The sequence below is a fragment of the Rhinolophus hipposideros genome, assembly GCF_964194185.1.
Source record: "Rhinolophus hipposideros genome assembly, chromosome: 2".
NCBI classification, from domain to species: domain Eukaryota; kingdom Metazoa; phylum Chordata; class Mammalia; order Chiroptera; family Rhinolophidae; genus Rhinolophus; species Rhinolophus hipposideros.
The window spans coordinates 4,806,583-4,832,149 of record NC_138048.1 but is presented as its reverse complement, the minus strand read 5'-3'; the positions used below and the strand labels follow the sequence as shown (position 1 = coordinate 4,832,149).

Genomic DNA, 25,567 nt, shown 5'->3' with positions numbered 1-25,567 from the left:
TGTATCTGATTGCTAATAAAATTTATTAGGACTTCATAGTCATTGATATTTATGAATATTACTTGTCTTTATGATTAATCTTTTAGGAATTTTTCTAATTGATTTATCTGGCTTTTAAAATTATTCCTTTGGCTAGTAGCTTTGGATCTCACTCTTAAATTTATTGAGTAGTCCTACTTTTGAAAATTTTCTTATTTACTAATTTATTTTAAATTCCTAATTTAGAGTTATTTCTGCAGTTCTTAGCCTTATTTTATTTTATTTCTTAAAACACTTATGGTTCAAAACTTAAAATTATTTTTAAGTTATCTGATTTAATGATGTAAACAATTAAGTCTGAATTTTTCTCTAGACACTGTTTCCACAATGCATTCAATATGTTTCAATGTGTAGGATTTGATGAGACTACTTCATAATTTGGTTTTGATGTCCCTTTTTCGAAAACGTAGTTAAGTATGATTTCTTATTTGTTTATTTAATATCCAGATATTACATTTTTTCTATTCTGTAATAAATTTCTAGTTTTAGTGAATAATGATCTGAAAATACTATAGTAGCAAGAAATAAAATTTTGAATTAGATTTATTTAATTAAGAAAACAACTTGAAACCTATATAATTTTACTAACCAATGTCACTACAATAAATGTAATAAAAATATAATTAGTAGAACTAATAATAAGGAAAAAAATCCCAGGAAACAGAGCCTATATGTGGCTGGAAAACTATTTTACTCAAAAATGGAGAAAACACAAATATATAAAATACTAAATATTAAGGAAAACATAATCACAGTTACCAAAGAAACTGCATGAACTAAAATTTGAACAATTCAGTGCAGTTAAAATAAGAAAGAAAAGCTGAATGTAGACAAGAGGCATATTATTAAACACACTTAAAGTAAAGTCAAATACCAAAGTTACTCAAGTTCAAATTTTGAAGTGTTTTCCTCAGAAAAAATTTGGAATCATAATATGGCAACAGATGAAATAACTTCAGAAGCCCTTTTTCAACTTTTTAAATATTCTATTAGAGAAAATTGAGATGTACAACTCATAAAACCTACCCATACAGAAAATGCCAGGATTATGGCTGGGCTATATTCCCAGCAGGCTGGGCAAGTGCAGAGCAGACACATAGAAATCGTTTTTTTTTTTCGTTTTTTTTAAGCATGTTAATCATTTTCATAATAAAATATGTTTTTCAGAATGTAAAACTGTATCTCATTATTTTTAATCTCGTAAAATGTCCTCCAAGTCTATTATGTATATTTTAAAGAAACAAAGTAATGTACTCAAAAACTATGCTTCTATATTAAGAGTTTTTAGGCTATGAAAAAACTTTATACCTTTATGGTTTTCCTAAAGAGTAGAATGTGTAGCACAGACAATTCACATTTACAATTATTATTATTATTTGCAATAGAAATAATAACATGATATTTTGACTCAAACATTCCACTAGTTTGTGAAAGGATGCATTTCTTCTTAAAGGTAAATATTTTTCTTTGAGAATTGGAAATGTAGAAGAAATAATTAAATAGGGAAACTTAAGAAGCAGTTCATAAATCAAACTAGACATAAATAATTATATATTTGAATAATGAGAATATCGTTTGAGAAATAATTGTCAGTTAAAATAATCATATATAAAGCATTTTAATGTTTGTGGCCATCTTAGATCACATCAAATTTATCTCTACATTCATTTCACATTCTGAGCAAAAACATAATAATTGGAACAATTTGTCTTTATGGCTGCCCTCCTTTCTTTTCAATCTTTTTATATCTTTCTATCTCCTTCAGAATGAAAATGTTTTTAGAACACTTATTAATTCTAGATTTGAACTTCTCTTCTAGTTTTATTGGTGCTTCTCCAATAAGCACCAAGACCTTGCCTTAGATGATGACATTATTGCATTGATAATCATATCAAGAGTATTGGTAATGATTTCTTAATTACATACGAGTCAAATTAAATAGATAAATGTTCTGCTTTCCTGTTTAGCAAGTGAAAAAACAAATGATCTTCCCAAGTTTTATATTTATATATTAGTTTGGTGCAATTGCAGTTTTTGCAATTATTTAGCCTTTTAAACTGCAACTGCTGTTGCACCAACCTAATAAAAGTGTACATAAAATAGATAAACATGGCTATCCAGATTTTTGTAATTATTCACTAGATGTATTCATTCTTTTAGTGATCAGTGGTCTATATTAAGTAAAGGATGTTAATACTTTAAGTAAAGGATGTTAATGTAGAATGCTCCACTGAAAGGAAAGTTTCCATTTTGATGTGAGAAACTAAGAAGGTACTGTGGCTTTCAATTTAAAAAAAAAAGATAATCTACGTTTTTATTTTAATTCTCCTTCTAAGAAACAGAACAGCTGCTTCCATCATACTCACTGTATTTCCACCTTTTCAATCTCCAGGGGGGATAAAAATTGTTTTCAAACTTTTAGATTCATTTTTTTTTTTCCAGTTAGGATAAAGCTGGAGCAGAAACCTAGATTTTAGCATTATATTCTTCTCATGCTGGTAGTTTTTGTCTGTTGCTTGCTTGTTTGTTTTTGACTATTTGTTTTTTGTGTGACGGCAACCATTTGTTCCCATGTCATTCAGTTAGTTGAGTTTCATATTGATAATTGTTTAAGTCACCTTTATTATGTCTTCCCTTAATTACGGACTTAGTTTCTGAATCAATTGGTCAGTGAGTCAGTCAGCAATAGTCATTAATTTAATAATTTTTATTATGTGGTAAATACTCTACTGAGTCCTAGTTATAAAGAGTAAGTAAAAAAAGACACAGTCTCTTCTGCTGGGAAGCTTTGAAGGATCAAATTACAGACCAAGGTAGAAAATAGGTGTGCTCCATCTTTAGTCAGGCAGGGTAGACAGTGAACACCTCTCTAAAGAGGTAGTGATTAAGCTAACATTTAAAGAGAAATTATTTGCCACTTAAAGGTGAAGAAAACAATTAGGAAGAAGATAATTCCAGGAAAGAGGGTAGTATGCTCAAAGAACATGATGTAAAGAAGAAGGAAAACATGGACTAGTCAAGAAATTCAAAGCAGATAGTAATAGCTGGAGTTTGGTATCCTTTTGTGAATACGCTACTAAGTGAAGTTGGAAAAATGGGCAAGGCTCATGTCACATAAGGCTTTTACACTATAGCTGGGCATTTCATTTTAAGATGGGGAATGAGTATATCCACGTAAATTAAACCTAAGTCTTTAAGAAAATTAACTCTTTAAGAGTTAATTAAGAGTCTTTAAGAAAATTAACTCTTTTGCTTTAAATGGAGAATGGAAAATAGTTTGGAGGGGGCAACAGTGGAAGAAAAGAATCCAGGAAAGAAGATGGTTGTGGCTACCCAAAAAACAGGTTGGATTCCCTCACAAAATGCGAGTTCGATGTTGACACTGATCACACACACACACACACACACACACATACACACACAAACACACACAAAGCCCCAGAAGATATGACAAACTTTATTACTCATATAATGAGGCTTGCTGGGAGTACAGTGTTGATCCCTAGCAGGTCTGAAAATGGCTTGAGAGAACAGTGAACAGAGACGGCTAGTCATTTTTATGGTGGTTAAGTGGTAGAGCAAGGGCAAAGGCTGCTGTATGCTGTCTGAACTTCTCAGCAGTGCCCAAAGAGGAAGAGGAGGACATGAAGAAGGTACCCGGTGTGTCTTCTTTACCTAACGTACCGAATTTGATATTTATGGACTTACAGAGCACAGGCCATTGGAAAATGTTAGTCTCATCCATGTGATTGTATTAAAATAGGTATCTCATGCCTAAAATGTCTTTCTTCGTGTGAGACCACACGCATTATATAGGGACCTCATATGAGAAATTTTGGTCAAGGTTCATAGCAGTATGATGATATGGCAAGAAAGGACATGGAAAGCTTCCTGACAATCCAAGATCCAAAACTTTTTTTTTTTTTTTTTTTTTTGGTCTCGCAGTCAGGTATATCATTTGACTTATTAGTAAAGATTGATTTTTGGTAGAAGCTGGGCGATAACTGCCAGTCTGATTTGACCATTCAGTTATTTTTTAATCTCAAGTCTGATGTGGGTGATTATAAGGAGTGGTGAGAGTGTATCATGTCAGGAGAATTCAGAGAAGGCAAGCCTAGCAGAGGAATAAAAGATAAGTGCATATTTGGGTATTTGCAGAGAATTGACATTACTTGTTTATAGAGTAAATACTGGAATGACAGGAGAAACTAGGAGAAGTTAGAACTCCTTCCTGATGAGAAGTTCATCTTTACGATATAATTGAAAGGGAGACACTGTAAAATTTTAAGAAGAGGAATAAGAGTATCTATTTTTTATTGAAAGATAAATGCATTTTTAAAATAATATTATGGGGTTAAATTCATGGAATCAATTTGGGCTTGTTAGATCTTGCTGTATTTAATTCAACCAGAGGCAGAACATCTGTAAGAAAAGCTCCTTGATGAACTTGAATGGTGTAACATTTCCATGTAAATTAGTTCTATTTAATATGCTATGTACACTTTTTTTACATATTTATTAATATTATTATAAATAACTTTTAAAAATGTGTGATCATTTGTGTAGACACAAGGTTATGATAGACGGCAGCTCAGCATGATGCTACATTGCTGGTTTAGTTCCTGGAAGGAGAGGCTCCAAGCCAGGGAATGCGGATGATGGAAACACTGGGAAGACTGTTCCCCTAGAGCTTCCCCAAAGGAACAGGGCAGGGAACAGCGACACCATGAGTTTAGCCCATGGCCCCATGTCAGACAACTCAACAACAAACCGATTAGACAACAAATCTGTGTTATTTTAAGCCACTAAGTTTGTGGTATATATTTGTAGGATCATCAATAGAAAACTAATATACTGGGTAAAAAGAATATGAAAATGAATTACGCTATACGATTATCTCATTGCTCTAACTTTTGAAAGGAAACAATGTCGTACATATTTAAACAAATACATATATTTAACAGACATGGAGGAACATTTATAAACATTTGTAAATAAACACAATTTTTTTAATAAACACAAGTCACAAAAAATGTGGTTAAGGCTTTCTTCTTTAAAGTTCTCAAAAATATTGGAATAGGCAAAATGAAATTATAAGAAAGCCTATGCTTTGGGAAATCTTGTCCCACTACAGCTTTTAACAGTAAAGTGCACGTGAACATATTCTTAGCAATGCCTGTAAAGAGAGTCTCTTGCTTATCCACAAACTAAATTTCAAGTCCAAGAATCATTAGCACAAAGTTAAAATCCCTTAAATTGCCATTGAAACCTACCTTACTTTAAAGCATCTATTTGTCCTTATGTCTGTTAACCTAAAACAAACAAAAAAGGCCTTTCAAAGTGAGCGCAACAAGCGTTAATTTGAGATAAAAAAGAATAAAAGAATAGATAATCCGAGAAAGCTCCAATTCAGATTCAGGCAGAAGCCCCAGTAGTGATCCAATCAAGAGACACAAGTAAAGGGGTATTTATGAGAAAGGAAAGGGGAGCGATGAAATTGGTAGAAGAAAGGCATTTCTATAGGGGCAGATAACATAACAGTGATGCTAACTCTAAGCAATGTTTTTAATTTTCAGTCTGGTAGTCATCCGTCTGGTAGTCATAATATTTGCTTTCAATTCTTTGGGACACAATGGCCCAGTCCAAAAGTTATTATGCCCTGTTTTAACACTCCAAAGATTTGATGCAGAAGACCTGGAAAGGCATTTCCTCTGGAATGGCAGCTTCGCTCCATTTTAAATGGTCTCCGTTTATTATTGTTTTACATTTCTAAACTCCAGGTAGAGGCTCTTTGTATCATGAGGATTCTTTCATCTCTGAAAACTTTCTTTACAGAGAAAGTAAATCAAATGAAATGTTATGTGCTGACCCTGTGAAGAGCACAGAACAAGAAGAAGAAGGTTGATTCAGTTTCCCTGGAAGGAAGAGGCAGTCTTTTCTTTATTCTTTACTCAGAGGTTACAGATTCTAAATTTTTTAGCATCTTTGTAGTCTTTCTTCTCTCTGTTTTCCTCTGGGTCAAACAATATTTGTTAATTGTCTTTTAATTACAGTGTACTTTGTTAAACATAAAATTGAACCGTCTTTAGCATTTCCATTTACGGAACACATATTCATTGAGGTTCTATTATATGTACGATTCTGTTTTAAGTACTGGGAACAGATACATACTTTATGAAAATAGCAAAAAACCTTTCCATCATGGAACTCATGTCTTGAGGAGTAAAATAGACAAAAAAGTTAATACTTAGCTGAAATATCTATTTAAGATGGGATGAAAGTGATAAAGAACAATAAAGTAAAGAGAAGGGCCAGGGAATGCTGGTGGGAGGAGTGATTGGAATTCTGGTTATGGTGATCAGGGAAGTCCCCACTAAGAAGGTAACATCTGAGCAAAGAAGGGAAAGAGATGAGAGAGGGAGCTAAGTAGATACTGAACAGCATTCCAAGGAGGGGACGTGGTAACTCTAGGAGGCTAAAGTGTGAATGTTTCTGGAGACCTCCAAGAACATCAAAGCACCAGAGAGCAAGCAGAAGGGAGTTGAGAGGAGTGGTGGGAGGAAATACTGATTGACTACACAAGTCACACAGCTGAAGTCTCAGGGACTCTCTATCACAGTGCAAGCAGCTCACCACTGCTCAAGGCTAAAAAGGGTCAAGATAATAAGTAATTCTAAAATCTGTCCACTTATCACACAAAAAGGTGTATAATCAGTTTAGTCATTGCACTACCATGAACAGATAATTATTTTTAATAGGAGTAGTTCCACGGACTTCGAGTACGAGTGAGCTGACAACAGCCTAGCAGGATGACAACAACCCACCCTCAAATGTGTATTTTAGATGATAGAAATGAGAAGCGTTTTTTCTTTTCTGGAATTTAATATTTGGTTCTTGTGCTGACACTGTAGGTTTTGCTATCACTTTTGTTTCACATTCTGCATGATCTAATCATAAGAGACAATAAAAAATAATTAAACCAAAGAAAAGACACTTGGTATAGTAACCTAAATATGAGACCATTTCATTCAAGTCTTTATAAACCCTCCCTTGAATAACTACAGGGCAACAGCAGAATGTAGTCACTGGTTGTGATGGATGTTCATTTCATAAGGAGTCTCTTTCATAAGGAGCCCTGGGAAGTCTTCTCATAGTATATGTTCTATGAAGTTTGTGCAGTGTGTCAGCTTTTTTAAATTAGTGAAATGTTGTAATTTCTGATCTTATTCTAAAGAGATATTTTTCCTTTTGTGTTTAAATCTATATTTGCAATTGATTATACTGATCTTAAAGAAAATATTCAGTTCTCACAAAACCTGGGAAATCTTGTTTAGGAGGTGATAGTCGAGAGATGGGGATGGTTAGGGGAGGTGGAGAATGGAGATGAAGGAGAGGCAGGTAATTGCTTTTAAATGCTCTGTTGAAAACGTCACATACTGGCTAACGAGTTCCGTGTTCATCCAATCACAAGGAAATGATATGAGGACAATGCTGGGACACGGGTGGCCATACAAAAGCAAGGAAGCAAATGGGGTTTTCAATCACAATTTGGAATTATAAAGTCTAATATTTTATTCACAGAATGTTACAAATCCTTTAAGATATTGATAGGAGGACCAGTAGAACCAATTTAGCCAACCTGGCAGGTATTGAAAATACAATCAAAATAAATGGTGCTGATTGCAAGGCACAGTATCAGCAAACCTAAATCTTAAGCCGATAGTAGAAGAATTGAAAAATGTGTGTGATATTTTTAAGTATGTGTTTCTTTTCTTAAATAGTCAGCAAGCAGCTGTTTTATTACACAGAAAAGAGCTAAATCCCAAATTTGACAAGAGAGTCAGCAAAAATAAATATAAGAGTTGACGTTCATGATTCAGTGCACACAAATCCAATGTCTGCATTCTATAACTAACAGCAGGGGCATGCAGAAACAATATATAACTTTGGGGACTTGGTCAGCTTATCTTCTCAGGTTTTCAAATATGCTTTCTTGTGCTTTCAATCCTACTTACTTCACCTGATTAAAATGGAGGTTGTGAAAAAATAGAACATGTGTGCACTACCAACTGATACTGAGTGAGACCATTCTGAGATTTTCAATGTTATCAAATACAGGGAAGAACGCTGTAAGCAACTCAATATAAACTCTGCCAAGATTAAAATCTCTTCTTTTCTCATTTCAGAGAAAAGTAGTATAACATAAATCATGTTTTCTGGATTTCATATCAAGTTATAAAGTGAATGTCTCTCTCTGTCTCTCTTCAAACGCACACATGCATATATATATATGTATATATGTGTATATATATGTATATATGTATATATACATATATATGTAATATATATCTTTTTAGAAAGATGATTTATTCTTAATAATTTTCTCATATATAATGTAACAAAGAGGTTTTTGAAATCTATTAAACTTCATGAAAACATGAGTACAAAAATAAGATTGGATTTTCTGTAAAATCGCAATTATTTCAAAATATATATGTAAAATATGTATTTAAATAAAAAAAATATTGAGGAAGTCTCTTCTTTCTATAAATTCTGGGACAATTTAAATATTAAAATGATTACATTATATTTATTGGTCTATGGATATTCTATACTTTCTTGTATTAACTTTGGAAATTCATATTTGTATACAGAACTTATGCCCTTCCTTAAAAGATTTAAATATAGTCTCATATACATTAATGGATTTGAGTTATTATTGTTTTCCTTTGAGGAAAATGAAACATAAATGATCCTTAGAGAGTTGAATTCAGCCTTCAGATCTTTAACTATACATGTTATAATGTAATACATAGGAGGACTTAAATAAAGGTAAGCAACAAATAATACCAAGGAAAGGTATGACAAAATATTGCACCTATACACTTATCAATAACATCCGTATGAATGTTAATTTTGATAAACACTGAAACATATTCATATTCACTTTAAAAGTGGCCACAGAAGAGCTTTTCTATTTAGCAAGTGAAGATTGTATTATAGTTTCAGTCTTATTTATTTATTTATTTATTTATTTATTTATTTATTTATTTATTTATCTATCTTTAAAGTTTATTGGGGTGATAATAGTTAGTAAAGTTACATAGGTTTCAGGTGTGCAATTCTGTATTACATCATCTATGTATCATATTGTGTGTTCACCACCCAGAGTCAGTTCTCCTTCCATCACCATATATTGGATCCCTTTTACCTGCATCTACCATACCCTCCCTCCTTACCCTCTGGTAAAAACTAAACTATTATCTGTATCTATGAGTTTTTGTTTCTTTGTCTTCTTCCTCTGTTGTTTTCTTGATACATACGCTAGAGAAGTACTTGAATATATGTGCGGGGAGCATTCACGGCAGCATTGTCTATATTAATGAAATGTAGCCATCTGAGCGTGCTGACTATCCATTTAAAAAAATACCACACAGCAGTTAAAAGGGATCGGAGGCGTCTATATGTGCTGCTATAGGTAGGTTGACAGGATATCTGTGGAATACAAGAAACATGCTGCAGACAATGTGCACAGCATGATGCCGTTTTATGTAAAATCAGTAAATGCACTATATATATTCCAGGTCAATGCACAGCACAGAATGTATCCCAAACAGGTATAGTGATCATAGTGTCTACCTCCTAGGAAGGCGTGATCAGTGGGAGACTTTATTTTTACATTTATTTTGTAATTGTCTTAATTTTTCATTTACAGTTGACATACATTATTATATCAGCTTCGGGTGTATAACATAGTGATTAGACATTTATATCACTTGGTAATGTTGACCCTGCTAAGTCTAGTACCCATCTGACACCATTCATAGTTATTACAATATTATTGACTATGTTCGCTACACTGTACTTTACATCCCCACAATTAGTTTTATAACTGCCAATTTGTACTTCTTAACGCCTTTCACCTTTTTCACCCACCCCACTCCCAAGCCCCTCCAATCTGGCAACCAATAATTTGTTCTCTGTATCTGAGTTTGTTTCTGTTTTGTTTGTTCATTTATTTAGTTTATATTTTATTTATATGTGAAATCATACGGTATTTGTCTTTATTTGTCTGACTTATTTCACTTAGCATAATACCCTCTAGGTCCATCACGTTGTTGCAAACGGAAAGATTTCATTCTATTTTAGGGGTAATATTCCATTATATAGATGTACCACTTCTTCCTTATCCATTCATCTATCAATGGACACTTAGTTTGCTTTCATATCTTAGCTATTGTAAACAATGCTGCAATGAACATGTCAATGTCCTAGGACCTGTGCGGGAAAATCCATAGCACTGGGCTCTTCGGGGGCTGGCGAGACGCATGCACTAACTGCATCAAGGAGGGCAGCCAGACAGCCCCCTCATTAACATCAGTTCTTAACTCTGTTTCATGCTTTTCACTTGTTCTTTCCAGTTCTCAGGGCAAAGCCTACTGGTTCGCATTGGTATCTCCTCACACAATAGATGAGATCTGAGACATAGTTTGTTTCTACAAAGCCAGGCAGCCAGTGAAAGTGAAGCCTTCACACCTGCCAATGTTGTTACTGTATCACTGTCATCTCCTTAGTGGAGTCCCGTGAGGTGTCCTTAAGAAGCCAAACCTCTTAGGCTCTCAGGCCCCGCCTGGGGCTGTGGCCCCGCCCCTGCAGGCTGGTCGCTCCTGGGGCGCCTTGGACCAAGCACTCCGGGCGGAGCCTCCCGGAGAAATCCCTCCCATCGCTTACAGGTTCCTGCAGAGTTTTCTGAGTTCCACTAGGTGTACCTGGATATGATGAGGTAACCACAGTCTTGGTCCTATGGGAAGGCAGATAATGAAGCCAGATGTTCCCCACGGTGTGAAAAGTGCTGTGAGTTGGAAAGCAAGGACAGATCCTAGCTTGGGAGGTGGAGAAACGCATCCAAGGAAAGCTTTCAGTATAACGGGAAGGAAAGAAAAGAAAGGATGGGGTTTCAAAGATTGGTTTTGTTCTTGTTTTGAAGTTTTTATAATGAAAAGTTCCCATCTGATGACCTCATTGCCTGTGGTGGTCAAGGTATCATATGATAACATATGATCAACGAGTGAGGAATGTGGAGAAATTATCAAAAGGTGAAATTGTTTTGAGTACTTAGGCAAGCAAATTGACTAAGAAAATAATCATAGAAGCTCCACCAAGACAGGGATTTTGTTTCCTTCACTGGTGTGTCGCAAGTGCTTAGATGAGTGGCCACTACATACAAAAGAATGAGGGAATTAATGGATTTTTTCAGGCAGTGTTGGGGCTGACAATTAGTGTAAAATATAAATTTATAGTGGTAAAAACATACTTAATTGTGTGATTTTTGTCCAAGATGAATCAATCCCTCATTAGAACACAGGTCTACAAAAGACAAGGATGAATTTTTCCAGCCACGACTGATGAAAGAAGAGTGGGTATCTTCTTTAGAGTAGAGCTCTTTATATTTGGGGTTAAGTAATGGACCAGGAAGTTTTCCTAAGAGAGGAAATGAAGAGAAAAAGTGGTAAGATGAACAGGGAGAAAGGATGAAGTGGCTTGTAGTTCCTGAAGAGGCTGAGGGGTTGGCATACAGAGGGCATGAGCTGAAAGAAAAACTCATAAAGAGTGGAATATCATACTATTTTTTTCAGAAGGCAGAAGTGCTCCTATGATAAGTTCTAGGATATGGCCATGACTGAACTGGAATGGGGGTAAAGGTCTCTGAGATAAGAAGGGATAGACAGTGAGATGCCAGTTTGATGGATGGTATATCCACATGGATGTTGGGGCTTCTGATGGATTCCTGCCCCTTCAGCTTTCTGTCCTGGGCTCCATCCCACCTCATTACCGTCCCAAGGTCTCCACATAATCAGCATTTCCTAGAAGTTTAAGCTTCAATCAATGGCATGGCCGTGGGCGAGAAGGCAGAAATGTGACAGTGAGAGAGAGGACATAGACAAGTGCTTCATTTTTTTTGTTTGTTTGTTTGTTTTGGCACCAGTATTCACTCACCTTCTGTCAATAGTCCCTCTGTTGCCCTCAGGAGAGCCAACCTCACACCACCTCTACCTCCATGCCACCTTTCCCATCTTCATTGGACGTTCCAAACTTTTGATGTTTTTCTCTTCATTCCACTTAGTCATTAAACAGTTTGACCCTGATGACATGGATATAGATGAGGGAAAAGATCCACTTGGCACCTTTGGCCAATTTTCCTTCAGTGAACTGAGTGGGGTTTTCAAGAAGTAACTCTTCAAAGAAAGTTCCAATGATTCCTACACCTGTGATATTTCCACCCAGGTGTAATTACCTTTCCCCTTGAGTGTAGTCAGGACTTAGTGATTTGCTTCTGACTGATTATATAAACAAAAGGTGACAGGATGTAATTCCATGATTAGCTTACAAAAGACTAAATTCTGTCTTGCTATCAGACTCTCTCCTGACTTTGATGAAGCAAGCTGCCATATTGGAGAAGCTCACATGTAAGGGAACTGAGGGTAGCCTCTAGCCAACCCCATCAAACAGCCAGCAAGGAACGGAGGATCTCAGGCCAATAGGCCTCGAGGAACTGCATGCTGCCAACAGCTATAGAGTTGAGTACAGAAGTGGGTTCTTCAGCAGTTGATCCTTGAGATGAAACTACAGCCCCCACTGATCCCATAATTGCAGCTTGTGAGAGACTATGAAGCACAGAACTCAAATGTGCTTTGCCTGGATTCCTGACCACAGAAACTGTGAGATAATAAATATGTGTTCTTTTAAGGCACTCATATTGGGGTACCACTTACATACCAAAAGATAACTAAAGCAACGCAAAATAACTATAACTTTGGTGTAAGATGTAACATGGCGGGGAAGGCAGGCCACAAATAAGAGGACAAGCTCTCTCACAACATCCCTGAAGATATAGAGCTTCTGCTCAGTGATGATCCCACATACTCTTATGCTGAGGTGTCATCGTGCTCTACCAAGCTCTGATTGTTGTCCAGGAGGTGAGGCCAAGGTAAGTGTCAGGTGGAATGCATGGCCAGGATGGGCTCACCAGTAGTAATGATGAGCTCATTCTCCTCATCCTCATTTTTTTCTTCCTTCACAACACATTCCTCCATTACACTCTCCTTAATCTCTGTCTCAATTTCCCTAAATTCTGAGTGGCTGCCTGGTGACCATTCCTACTAGGGAAGGCTAGGTGATCTTTTGGTCTTGCTATAATGCTATCAAGCTGGGCACCCTGACAGGATTTCCCTGAGGATCAACTTCCCATTGTGTGAGATGCTCTCACAAGGAGGAAGAGCTTATTGCCTAGATCAGAATGTGCCTTCTGGACATATTAACACCGCACTTATAACTGATTCTCCAGCTGGACCCACCCACTTCCTAGACCCTGCCCTGGCCAACCCAGTGTCCACAATCACAGAACACATCCATACATACCATAATCAATGACTGCCCACCTATGAGATACTATGGAATCAACACCTTTTCCTGAATGAAAGTAAACCACTGTTTATAGGAAAATATTAGTATCCCAGGTCCTTTATTAGTATTAGTATCCCAGGTCCTTTCAGATGTACATGTTCTGTCCTGCTTACTGCTCCATGAAAAGTAGAGGAGGGTGGAGGGGGGAACTGCTACCCATTTTCATCATAGTGTGGGAAGGAGAGGGGAATGGGGTCTATCCAAATTTCCTGAGGGAGACAGGAGCTCTGAGGAGCAGGTGATACATATTTGTAACCAAGATGTCCAAAAGGGAAGGTTTTCCATGCCACTAAGCTAAGGGCCTAGACACTCTCCTTCCCCCCTTCTTATTCCAAAACTTATGGAGGCAACAAGGGGAATTCTGTCTGTAGTATGCCGGAGTAACTTCTCCTACCCTATAGCTTATACAGTTGTGAAGAGTGAGGGAATAGATAAAAAGACTTTGAGCCAACTTCTGGGCTTAAAGTGTTTTCTCAGTAAGAAATGGCCTGAAAGTTTGTAGTGTAAATATTTTGTAATTGTATGGAAAAATAAAGTGTTTTAACCACAGGATATATGAGCAGGCTCAAATAAAGGACCCCGGAAACAACTGAGAAAGCCATTGTCAGGCTGTCTACAAGGGACTGGCCATCTTTTAGAAACTGAAAGAGGAAATCTGTAAGAGCTGAATTAAACCTTTACTTTCCCTAAACACAAGTCAAGGAATATTGAAAATCCACAACCCCAATGCAGTACACACAGAACACAAGTCTCCATTAGGAGGAAGGTTTTTTGAGAAGGATTTCATATTCTTGGTTGTGCTTAGTTTGAAATTAAAAGATTGTTCTCATAAAGGATGGGTTATCTTGAAAACTGCGAGGCTTTCTTAACAAAGACTGAGTGATTTCTTTGGAGAAATGTTTTCTCCCTAGATGTACTGGGGAAGCATTTTCTCTTTGAACAATAAGTCCGATTTCTGAACATGGTGCTTCATCAGAGGTAAGCATGGCCGGAGAGACCTGGAATACTTGATGTATGCAGGTGGGTCTTCATGGGGCACAGAGTCCCTGGATGGTGGGGAAGGATGATGACTCAGGCATAATTGCTGGTCGTTGAAGACCACAGCTCTCTGGGGATGTCTGATTCTGACTCCGTTCCTTACAACATCTGTACGACACCTCTTGTCAGCAAAGACAACTTCTTGGATGCTTCACCGGGCACTTGCCCTTCCTCTAGACAGGTGTCACAGAGAGCTTCATAGATGGAGGGGTGTCCCATGTCAGGCTCTACGTGGGCCTGCAGGTCCTCCTTCTGCTGACTTACCTCCCAGGCCTAAAGTCTGAACCCACGTGCCAGTTTCTCCTCTAGGATCTTTCCAATGGCTGGCATGTGCTCATGAGCTTCAGGAAGTGCACAACTCACAAAGAAATCTGTACTTCCATCTGGGTCTCGGTGGTATGCAAAGGTAGGACTTTCTACTGGGGACATTTCTGGCCTTTGATTTTTCTCCTGGAACCCATCCAGTGACAACATTGCCTCATCTTTTTTTCTGAAGTAACTATCAGGAGGAAACTCGTTCTATGACAGAGACTTGGAAATGTTCTCCAGTTCTCTGTCCTCAACATGATGGCTCTTCTTTCTGGCATTAGATGTCACTCTTCTGTATTCTTACTTCCACATTATCCTGCTTTGGAGCCCAGAGGTCTCACTTTCTTTGCACCTGATGGGACATGCTTATCCTGGTGGTTCCATGAAACGTGCTTAAGAGACCCAGAGCTCCTGCCTCACCTGTGCGATGACCCCTCTGTCCTCCAAGTTGGACACTCGGAACCTGGGAAGTTCCCATATTCCCACTGGAATTGCTATGACACTGAGTCAGTGAGAACTGGGAAGGAAAGCAGTCTGAAGTAAGGGAAATGTCAGGTGCACAGCCTGTGGCCTGGCGTTGCTCTCCACTCTCCACTTTAAACTTTAACTCACCAAGGACTGAGAGTTTAAGGTCTGAGAGTTTATAATCTTCTAAAAATGATATTTTTGGTGAGGGACATTCAGTGGTCAGCATAGATTCTACTTTACTCGTACTGACATTTGTCATTTGGGAGCTTCCCAACTCCCTGGTGGTCAAGATGTCGCAAGATTGTGATTTAAGGGCACGCAGTTCCTAGGCCTTGAATATCTCCCTGGACATGTTGGACATGCAAAAATGGCCTAAATTTTCCATTTTCCTTGGCCCTGAATCATTTCTACTCTGCCACGGAAACTCACAATCTCATCCCTTGGTTCAGGTCTAGACCCAGCTTGCTTTGTGGGCACCTCTGGTTTGTATTTACTGTCTAGTACAGTCTCATTCCTACTCCCTTTGTCTGTGGTGCAAGGTGTGAGGCCATGAAATGTCTGTGTGCCATGCTCAGTTATCAGGTCACCCTACGCAAGCATATGGTCCACATCAGCATGTGATGGTTTCAGGGACCCCTGTCCTTCACTGCCCACAGATGAGGAAGCCCAGATAAGATAATTCAACCAATTCAGAGGACTGAATTTGTTGTTCACACCTTATTTCCTTGAGAAGTTTTGGAGTTTTCCTCAAGGGGCTGGAAACCTCAGCTTTGGAGTCTACCCCAGAAATATGAGTGGTTGAGGAGAGAAATTCAAATTGGGGAAGAGGCCGTGTTTTAGCTTCTCTCAACATGTAGAAATGTATGGATTCAACAACCTTCAGGGCTAGGCATCACTTCTGACTCATGTGAAACCTTAATAAATGGGGTTCTAGCACTTGACTTGTTTTAGGACCAGTAAAAGAAAGCTCTAGAATAGTAATCTAGCAGTAGACTCCACCTATCATTGTGTTTTTTAAATTTGTGTTTTCCATATTGGTCTGGAAACTCCCAGAAGGAAGCAATGTATTGTCCTCAGCCATCATGAATGACTCACAGTTATAGGGATGTCACGTGTAGTGACCTGCCAAAATTGCTTACTCAATTGTAATCTAAGAATGATTTTCTGTTGATTCTGGTCTATGTCATTCATTGAGACATTTAATAATTAATTCCCTACATAATTCCTTCAGTGACACATACAGTTACTTTTTGTGTCTGAGGCAATCCTCAGACCCTTCACTAGGTAGCATTCTGAGACTCTTATGTAGGCTGGCTTCAGAGCTCTTCCCTTGGATATTCCCAAGAGTCCTTCTCATTCCTTCCTGAGCTGAAATTTTGTTGAGATGCTCTCATGGGACCTTCCTGGAAGATTCAATTTATTCCTGCTACTCTGACCCTGAAGCTCCGAGAGTTATAAGTGAGCATGACAGCCTTGCTGCTGAGATGTTTCTGTTAACGTACGTTGAGGTGCCATCAGTGCTGAACAGTCTAGATTCCTACAGGCACGCAGGCAGCAGCATGGGATTATCCTCTTTGGTATGTGGAGCTTCAGATTCTCCTGGGGTTCACTGGTGATATGAAAATGGCCAGCAAGCAGGAACGGGGATGCAATGTAGGCCTGGGTCAACAAGCTGACCAACGTGGAAGGTAGGGAGCTTGAGGACAAGTGGCCTCTTGCGAGCTTTGGGGAATAGGGACTAAAACCCAAAAACTTTCCTGTTGCTTCTGCAACACATGCCATTCCCATTGTTGATATTCAGTCAAGATGTGAGAGACCAACTCACTTTGGGTTCTTTGGGACGACACTCCACAGTTCTTAACCTGGAATAGAGAAGAGGATGGAAGGATTGTGAGTCAGGAATGAAGGTGGGCCTGTGGCTAGACCTGAGTGATAGGTTGGGATGGGGCATGATTTAGGGCAAAGTTTGAGGATATACAGTGAGGAGGTGAAGGACATGGAAATGAGGAGATGATGGAGATTCTTGATGCTGCATTTTCCCTGCAGAAACATTACAGTTTCCATTGAATAAGACACAGTGAGACTCTCGTTGGGAGCTTCTTCCTAAAACCAGGAGAGTAGCCACTAGGGACTCACTCTGCAAAGAAAGAAGACCCCAGAACAGGCTATGTGTCTGTTGCAAGTTTTCCCACAGAGTCCTGATGGAAAAGAGTTGCTGGCCAATGTGCTCTTGTATGTCTTCGCTGTTCCATCTGGTTTGGGGAGCAGTGGTAACCTGTACCTCAACTGGCTGCAATAAAACTCATGCAGGTATCCTCTCACATGTTTTGAAAATGGTCCTTCCTCTTTGTCTTTCTTCTCTGAAATCTGAAAAGCCACTCTTTTTTTTCTTTGTCTCTGCAAGTGGGCCTGGATGTTATGGCCAAGGAAAGATTTGCTATTGGCCTCTATGTGCTTTGGAACAGAGTCTCCCCAGAGAGAGGCTTCTGGGAAGTGCAGTGAAATATGCTCTCACTGAAAACGTGAGTGTGATAATATGGGGAGGAATATGTTGTTGGCATATGCCTATCAGTAGAACAAGACTGAAATTGACAGGTTTGAATGGTCAGTGCCTCTGATTGTTGGGACATAAGTGAGCAATGCACCAGGACTGTGTGGAAACGAGTCCTCTGGAACAGGCTTCAAAAAGATGGAAATCAACTTAGATTGAGTCACTGATAAGTGCAGTGGGGTGGTGGTGGTGAAATAGACAGCACGTTGGGTTGTGATGACAAGCGAATGAATCAGAGGGATTCGTTTTCTGTTAGAAACCTGGTAAGGAGTTGATATCTTGGGAAAAGGAAGGATCAAGTGAAAATATGGTATTGAGAGACAAAGTGGCTTCTGGCTGGAAAACAGGATCCACACTCTGAGTGTGGTGGTGGGGGGAGCAAAGGAAAGGGATTGGTGTGAGGAATGGTCCACTAGGAATTTGGATTTCAATGTAGGAAATGGTTCTGGTGGCAGAGAGTGAGCTGGTGGTGAAGGTGAAAGAAAGTCAGCTGAGGGGTCATTGGATCAGGAAAGGGAATTGGGGTGGATGTGGGAAAGGCTCAGGCTAAAGTACAGGCATTTTTTCTCTTGGTGGGACAACTGAGAAGGCAAGAGACAGAGTGAATGACTCAGTCATAAGAGCTGTGGAAGCCAAATAGGACAGAGAGAGAGTAACATCTCACAGGACCTCCTGGAATGGCAGCTGATTACCTCAGCAGTTGCACTATTACCCAACTCACATGAGGGCTGTTGACATAACAGTTGATGAAAGCACATGATATCATGATGCTGGCCTAGGAGGGCAAAGTGGACAGAAGGTATGAAGCTACAGTCAGGACCACAATAAACATATAGGACCTTGGGAGGTCTGGCAAAGAAAGAGCCTCACACTGCATACTGTCTTTTCACATAACCCTACTGACTTAACCTCACAGTATACATTTTTATCCTTCTCCCAAAGACTTTCATAATCTGACTCGGGATTTTCCCTCTCATGTCCATCCCAGGCTTTGCTGAGGCCTGAAAAATTCATGGACTATGCTAAATGAGGGTTATAGAAATAAAGGGTAATGTTTAGTCACCTCTGCAAAAGAGAAAGCACCTTCATCGCCTCCTCTGCTTCACTCTGGTAAGCTCGCCAATCTGGGACACCAGGAGAGTGATGAAAGTAGAAAGAAAATGGTCTTAGAGAAACTAATTACAATGCTCTTTAGAGGTACCCTTGGTACATTGGACTTGGAGAGCCTTAAGAGTTAGATTACTAGTTCACATCATCCATGATAATAATAGGCTCAGACGAATGTTGCTTTCTCATTCACATAGGAGTTTCATATGTATTATTTCATGTGACTCTCAAAAACCATCCTGTGAGGAACACTGGTCAATCTCAAAGACATTATCTCAAAGAGGAGTCTGAGACTCAGGAAGTCAAAGTACTTTAACAAAGTCAGTAGACAAACGTTCTAACTCCTGACATCTCACATGACCACCCTTTAGACAACATCCACAGCCCAGGTCTATAACTGCTTCATTCCAATCAACAGCCAAAGCAGATAACCTGAGAGGTGTCTCAGAGTCTGACTGCCTTCCCATGACCCTTTCCTGTAAGGGTTCTTGTTTTCTGAGAGGGACTGTATTTAGCAACAAATATTCTTAGAGAAAATCACCCTGGGACCCCATCTAAAGGAGATGAAGGTCATCCTTGGAGAGCACAGGCAGATCCTTGCCTTCCAAAATAATTGTTAAAGAATAATAATTGAATACTAAGAGAAGAGAGTAAATGGAATCATATTAAATGCTTTGTTTAAAACCAGAAAAGGAACATAAAGGGGGAAATAAAGGAAATCGACATAATGAAAAGTAAACAGTTACAGCCGTGGTAGATATGAATCCAAATAGATGAAAAAAATCAGTAAATGTGAATGGGCTAAATTCACTAATTAAAAGTCAGAGACTGTTAGAGTAGATAAAAAAAAAAAAAAAAAAAAAAAAAAACAAGAACCAATTATATGTTGTCTATACAACACCAACTCTAATTATAACAATACAGATAGATTAAAATTAAAGGGACAAAGAAATATGGACCATGCTTACACTAACCAAAAGTAAACAGGAGTAAGTATAATAACTTCAGACAAAGCAGACTTCAGAATATGGGAAAGTATCAGTGACAAAGAGGGGCATTACAGAGGCAACAAAGGACTCAATTCTCCAAGAAGACAGCAGTCCTTCGCATATCACTGAAGACTGTCAAAATATGTGAGGTAAATTCTGCTACAACTATAAGGAGAAATAGACGAATCAACTGTGTTTGGAAATTTCAATACCCCTCTATAAGAAAGGGGCCGATTCAACAGGCAGATAATCAGTAAGGATGTAGTTGACCCAAACAGTATCATCAGTCACCTTGACCTCATTAACATTGGTAGAATATTTAATGCAACAACAGAATTCACATTGTTTTCTAGCTCACATGGAACATTCATGAAGACAGACCATTCTAGGCCACAAAACACACCATAACAAAATATAAAAGAAGTCACACAAAGCATGTTTTCAGAGTACAATGGAATTACAGTAGAAATCAATTTCAGATAGCGGAAAAATTCCAAAAATTATAGCATGGTGTATGACATGTAGCAAGACCTTAATAAGTAATAAATAAAAATATATGTTACATGCTATATATAATACATTAGATTATATATTATAGTATCAATATACTTTATATACAAAGGTCAGACAGTTAAGTTCGTGAACTCATCCTGGAAAAAGAGCTACATACCTCATTGCTGAATATCCCTACAGACACCTTTGAAGTACTCCCCTTGGGAAGCTATGCACCGATGCCAGCACTTAGTCCACCCTTCAAAGCAATTTTGGAACTCTTTTTTCTGGAATGGTCATCAGAGCTGCTGCTGTATTATGCTTGATATCCTGAATGTCATCCAAATGTATTCTTTTCAATATTTCCTTTATTTTTGGGTAAAGAAAGAAGTCGGGGGGGCCAGATCAGGTAAGTAGAGAGAGTGTTTCAATATAGTTATCATTTTACTCACTAAAAACTCCCTCACAGACAGTGCTGTGTGAGCTGGTGTGTTGTCGTGATGCAAGAGCTTCTTAGGGACCATTTTTGCACACACCTTTCTCATGCCAAGATTTTCAGTTAAGATTTTCCTGTTTCTCTATCAATGTTTACTTGGTCTGTTATGCTTCGCGCAGTCAGCTGAGGATACTGTTGCATAATTTGATAATTTTTTGCAGTGTTTTCATCAGTTCTGCTTGTTTCTGACCACCCTCACCTCTCTTCATCAGTGACACATTCTCTCCCCTCAGAAAAACATTTAATCCATTTGTACACTCCCATTTTCCTCATGGCATTATCCCCATGAACTTGGATTAACAGGATCCTGATTTCACTTCTACTCCTGCCAAGTTTAACAAGAAATTAAATGTTTGTCCCTGGCTCTAATTCAAGTTCAGACATTCTCATGATAGTACACAAAAACATGCAACAACAATAATTAACGCCACTCAGCAAGACACTGCCACACGTTGACACAAACAGAGCTGCGAGACACTGATACATAAAGGGTATGAAACCTTACCGAGCTGTTTGTACAGTGCTGTCAATGTAAGCACACAGTGGCAAGCTTGCAAACTTAATTGTCAGACCGTGTGTGTGCGCGTGTGTATTCAATTCTCCCCATGTTAATAATGTAATCTCTTTACCAAATATTAAATTATTTATTTTTGTTGGTTAAGGATTAAGCATGTACACTTGACTAACATTCTAAAGAGAAAAGCCAACAAAAAGATACATGTGCTCAACAATAACTTTACATAAATGAAGGTAGTTTTATGTAAATCTAAAAATATGATCAAAGTCCTTTAAGACAGTGTATTACCATTCAAAGGGTGTGTGCATTTTTTTGGTAATGTTAATATAGATAGATAGGTAGGTAGATAGGTAGGTAGATAGGTAGATAGATATAGATAGATGACAGAAATTTGCTATATACTTATGAAAGTGTAAATTATGCATTTAAATCATTAAGAAAAATTTAAAAATACATAAATACGTTTTCATGAGTTATAAAGCTGCAAATGACCTTAGAATTCCGTAATATATGTGACAGAAAGATTAATAAGTTAAAGATTGTGCTTTCCAGGAATTCACATTCTGCTCAGTGAGTCAGAAAGTAAATAGAACATTGCAAACCAACACAAAACTTTTAAAAATTTGATAAAATAAGGAGTTTAGAAGAAAATATGGAAGGAATAATCATGACCTCGGAAACAACACATTATCATATTTACGTTTCAGTGAATCTAAGAATGAGAAAATCTAAATGAATTTTCCATAACTCAAAATAGACAGTGCTAGAGCTGGGACTGGAATAAATTCTTTCCTCAGATGTCCTGGATTATTTTTCCTTACTTTCCAATATATCATAAGAAGTTTAATAGTAGACATTTTTTTAGGTATGAGATATATTGCAATATAGTTATATTTATGCTAGATAAAACACATCACAAACAAAATCATCAAATTCTCAGTAAATCATTTTATACCTAATAGTTTTTTTTTTTTTTATTGTAGCTCAAATAAATTACAGGGATATAAAATATGTGAATATCTGTAAAATATATATACAAAAATAATACAGATATATATTTCTGTCTATATATATGATATATATGCATACACACACACACATAAACCCTGAGAACAATATGCAGAGTGTGCACAAGTTGTAGTTCTTTATTATTAAATGCAGTGAAGCATTTAATAATAAAGAATTACTTGTGCACACTCTTCATATCTCCATCCGAGATGTTAATGAGGTGTAAAATGAAAACAAATAACAGCACATGTAAGAAAACTTACAATGTTTTCTAACCCCTCTAGTCTGTTAGTGCTTTCTTAATCCTACTCATGCTGGACAATGTGTATTATAATGCCAATATAAACATTTATTATGTGAAAATGAAAAAATATAAATTCCTATTGATTACTTGAATCAACTAATGCCAACCTGAGATTTATGGGGACTCATATTTTCCCCTTTTATAAACCTCTTTCATTTACGTCTTGAAATCTGATTAAAAGAAAACTCTAATAACCTCTAATAATAATCTGTTTTATTTATTTATTTATTTATTTATTTATTTATTTACCTCCAGTGAGTACTCTATAAGCTTTTAACTCAATGTCAACTAGATATAGAGAAATGGGGTCAAAAATGGTGCCAAACGGAGAATAAGGAAATGTTGGTTGATGAGGTTAGGAGATGTAAGTGTTTTTTACTAAATTTAATCTTTCTAAGATGACTATGCTTCTATAAATTCTCAGGCCAAGTTCATAAGCGAAGTATTATAATGGTTAGATTTAGCAAACCTAAACACAAATATCTGCTGCAAAGCTGTGCTAATAGTCCAGTATACTCTGAGCAGATGATGGTGATGTGTGTACATTAGCACCATTTAGAATCATATTTTAGATTTATTAAAGCAAACTCTACATTTTTATTGCTTAGTTGCCTACCTTTCCAACATCACCATTCCCTAAATAGTTCAGATAACCTAAAAAATGTAAGTATAATCATCAAGGTCAAATAGAACAGTGACATTCAAGGTATAAATCAGGTTTATTTCAGAAAAAATAAAAATAGAAAAAAATTTCTTAGTTTCTTAATTTCCATTTTAGAGCTGAATCAGAAAGTAGGAAACACATATATCCAATTTAATTTATGACCTCTGATCCTAAGTATCTTCAAAAATGAAGTTGACTACCCAGAGTCAGTTCTCCTTCCATCACCATTGAACACACAACATATATATAGATGATGTATTACAGAATGTTATACTTGAAACCTATGTAACTTTACTAACAATTGTCACTGCAATAAACTTTTTTTTTAAATGAAGTTGATCAAGTATTATGAAGAATGCTTGATGCTGTTTATGAAGAGTATGCATACAATTCCCTGTATGTCAGTGTATTGATAACATATAAATGTACGGAAAATATGTAAGTGTATGGATAATATGTAATTTTATGGATAATATGTATAAGTGGGCTATAAATCCAGGAAAATTCAGGTCATCCTCTTTTGTTCATTTATTTGCTGACTTTGAAACTGACATAAGCTAATAAGGTACTTATCTCTCCCTTTATTCCCATCTGAAGTCAGGGAAGTTAATACATTCTTTATTCATGATATAGTCTCATTCATGCATGATCACCATCCCACTTCCCTACCTTCCTTTCCCAAGATGATCATTATCCCAAGTCCCATTTTCATTGTTTCCTGCATTCCTTTTTTTATATTCCAATATTTTTGTAATATTAGTTGTATTTTATTTTATAAAAAAAGTAATATTTTATAAAAAAAAGTAATATGCTATATGTTATCTTGTAGAACTTAACTTAGGTCACTTAAATACATATTGTCTATGGAAGCACCCTATAATAACAAATTAAGAAAATAAGGACCTCTGAAAACTTACTACTCCACAAAAGCAAAGAGAATGCACTGGAAATTTTTTTCAAAATTAGTATTTTCAGAATTGTGGAAGTTAACCAAAAAGGTTTGCAACAATCCATAAGGTGTTTATTTAAGAAAAGGGGTTAGATCTTGGTAAAAATGGTCAGCTCCTGTTCCCACCTCCAGCTCTTCAGTAGCCTTTAAAACAGCCTTACAACTGTGGTAGCTATGCAGAAAAGAAGTCTAAAAGACACTGGAGGGGAAAAAAATGGGTTTGGAACTCCCCCAAACCTTTTACGCACAGAATTGTCATTATGATATCTCTCTGGTAGTATATTTACCAAATGTGTCTTTATTTCTTTTGATTCAGAACACATTCAGTGTAATATACTCCATTCCCAGGGCATTTGCCCCCAAATAACAGAAATCGTCTGAAATCGCAAATGCCTAAGGTTACAATACAAGTTGAGGATTGTCTAAAATCTTAAAATGACTCTGGGGAACAAAAGGTCTTTAAAGGACTTCCACTTCCTGGTCTGACATGTAAGAAATTTGGAAGTCACCACTCCATCCTAATAACAAGTAAAAGCTAAGCAAAATGAAAAATCAAGAACTCTTATTCCATCAGTCAGAGAACTGAGGTAACAAGACCAACTACTGCCCACAAAACTGGGAAGACCAACAGGCAAATACAGAGAATCATAACTTTCCAGTGTAGAAACCCTCTAGCTGAAACCTCTTGGGGAACCTGTGCCAGGGTAGGGAAACCTGAATTGTAATTGATAAATTCTGGGAGGCTCAGTCTAAGACAAGTTGAAGAGATAAAACTTTAGAGGAACTCAGTCATTAGAAGGCCATCACAGATTTGTGAATTTTACCTCCTAGAGCTCTAGCATATCTTCACAGTAAATACTAAGAAACAAAATATTCCCTCATGCTTCCAATAGGTGAAGAAAAAAGGAACCATTTAAAAACACACTGGGATAGTCTGTTTTTCTTAACAAGGCCTGACCTCAGGCTTATCCTATTTGGGTTTTATCAGAGCCTACCTGACCTAAAGGAAGGAAAATACCCACCACAAGTCTACTAACCATCTGTCTTACCTGAGTGGAGAAGAGAAAAACAAGAAATATATGTGACATTCATATCCCACAAAGGGACATATAGACTAACTTAAAGTCTGTGATCTAATCATGGAAATATGGCAACCTTGCCCTCTTCCCACA

General features: G+C 37.2%; 1 pseudogene across 1 annotated transcript; it reads right to left on the bottom strand.

Annotated features, from left to right (window-relative positions):
- Positions 1–15,961: 15,961 nt before the first annotated feature.
- On the bottom strand, positions 15,962–16,675 carry LOC308506406 (putative spermatogenesis-associated protein 31C2; annotated as a pseudogene). Its single transcript has one exon. The product of its transcript is annotated as a putative spermatogenesis-associated protein 31C2 (transcript).
- Between the last annotated feature and the right edge of the window lie 8,892 nt (positions 16,676–25,567).